The sequence below is a fragment of the Myotis lucifugus genome, unplaced genomic scaffold, assembly GCF_000147115.1.
Source record: "Myotis lucifugus unplaced genomic scaffold, Myoluc2.0 scaffold_268, whole genome shotgun sequence".
Classification (NCBI taxonomy): Eukaryota; Metazoa; Chordata; class Mammalia; order Chiroptera; family Vespertilionidae; genus Myotis; species Myotis lucifugus.
In genome coordinates, this window is record NW_005871316.1 from 1,357,261 (window position 1) to 1,359,428 (window position 2,168).

The following is a 2,168-nucleotide window of genomic DNA, read 5'->3' on the forward strand; positions in this document are numbered from 1 at the left end:
TGAGAAATTCATCTAAGACAAGTGATGTGAACCTTTTGAGCTCGGCGTGTCAGCATTTTGAAAAACTCTAACTTAACTCTGGTGCCGTGTCACATATAGAAATTTTTTGATATGTGCAACCATAGTAAAACAAAGATTTATATTTTTGATATTTATTTTATATATTTAAATGCCATTTAACAAAGAAAAATCAACCAAAAAAATGAGTTCGCGTGTCACCCTCTGACACACGTGTCATAGGTTCGCCATCACTGATCTAGGAGATTGGCATTTAAAGATTCATAGTCTAAGATTTTGCTATCATTATTAGGATCTAGAGTGCTGTTCTCTGTCTCTGCATTCATTTTCTGAATTCTGAATTCTTAGCTATATTTAGTGAAAGCTCAATGCCCTATGTTCATAACGTATTTTACAATAGCTAAGATCTGGAAACAGCCCAAGTGCCCATCAGTAGATGAGTGGATAAAAAAGCTGTGGTACATTAGACCACAGAATACTATACAGCAGTAAAAGAGAAGAATCTCTTACCCTTTGAGACAGCATGGAGGGGTCTGGAGAGTATCAGGTTAAGTGAAATAAACCAGTTAGAGAAAAACAAGCACCACATGATCTCACTCATGTGGAATCTAATGAACAAAATGAAGTGTTGAACAAAATAGATCCAGAGACATAGAAGCATGGAACAGACTGTGGAATCTCAGAGGGAAGGTGGGGATGGGTGGGTGGGAAGAGATCAACCAAAGAACTTGTATGCATATATGCATAACCTATGAACACAGACAATAGGATGGTGGAGGCCCGGGGTAGGGGGCAAGGGCTGGCTATAAAGGGTCAGTGGGGGACATATATAATACTAAAAGCGTAATATGCTAATTAGATCGGGTGGCCAAACAGCAGAACACCATCTGGACAACCTTCCTGACGAAACCGGGGCTGCGAGGGCTGGGCAGTCGCCTCGGCCGCCAGGGCCGAGCCCCTTGCACGAATTTCGTGCATTGGGCCTCTAGTCAATAATAAAGATTTAATAAAAATATATAATAAATAAATGCATAATATAAAGGTCTTGAAAGATAATACAGTACTATGAGCATTGCAAAAAGAAAACTGAAAAATGATGTAATAGTTATGATTTATTTCACTATTGTATCATCTTTGATTACTCCATCATTCTTCCATTTTCTTATTCTTTTAGTTTTTTTAGAGCATAGTTTGGAATAATTTTGGTGAGTAATGATGAAATAATGCCAATGATAATGAAGTAGCAGAATGTTTCCAGATATAGGAAAAATAAGATCACTAAGATTTCATGATGAATCCTAGACTTACAAGAAAGAGTCCATTGGACCCATACGGTAATTACAAATAGAACAAGCTGTATTCTATTTTTTAAAAATAAATTTTCTGTTTGTTCTTAGAAGACATTTAAGAAAAAAATAACTCATGAAATTTCAATTCTTACAAGAAGACCAAAACGCGTTCTCTGTGGCCAACAGATCCGAGGCTTTGTTCCAAATATGATTTGATGCTGGTCAGACAGACACTCATTGTCCCGAGTGCTTAACGCTTAAGGTATTGGCCCTGCAGGGGAGGGGGCAATGAGGCAGGGTGCTGGATAAGGCCAGTTTGAATCCACTGTCTCAGCCTCCCCATTCCACAAGGAATTTTCCCAGTTTCTTACTATCCTGCCTCCAAAGAACAACTCACTTTGTTGAAGGGGAAATGTTTGCGGCCTAGGAATCAGCCAGGGCCCTAGAGGGCAGGATGCCCTAGAAGAGGATGTCTCCATTTCTCTTCAGGGCCTGAGGAGTCCGAGTGGCAACGGAAGTTCCCACCTTTCTTGCAGCCCCAGGCAAAGGGGGAAAAGGCGCTCCACTCGGCGGCCCACTCTCAGTTCCGGCTCCATCCGGTGCGGGCCCCACCCGCGCGCCTCCGTTGGGTTAGTCTCCGCCGCCCCGCCCCTCCGGCTGCGTCCCTGCCCTTTCTCCTCAACTCTCCTTCTAGTCCCGCCCACCCCGCAGAAGATTCCGACCCCGTCCGGGATCTCCCCTTCAGGCTTCCGGCCTGTCGCCCCGCCCCTCGGCTCAGGCCCCGCCCCCCTTCCCAAGCACGCCCCGCCCCCTCCCCTTGTCGTGGGCAGAGGCGGCACCAGCCATGTTGGCCCAGCGGAG

The 2,168-nt window shown here is 44.5% G+C and overlaps 1 long non-coding RNA gene across 1 annotated transcript in view; it reads right to left on the reverse strand.

The window, feature by feature from the left end:
• The window catches only part of LOC106698925, an 11,080-nt gene extending 9,101 nt beyond the window's left edge, over positions 1–1,979 (reverse strand). The window contains exon 1 of the long non-coding RNA XR_002831780.1: positions 1,705–1,979. This is a non-coding gene — a long non-coding RNA (uncharacterized LOC106698925). The remainder of the gene's footprint in view (positions 1–1,704) is intronic.
• Between the last annotated feature and the right edge of the window lie 189 nt (positions 1,980–2,168).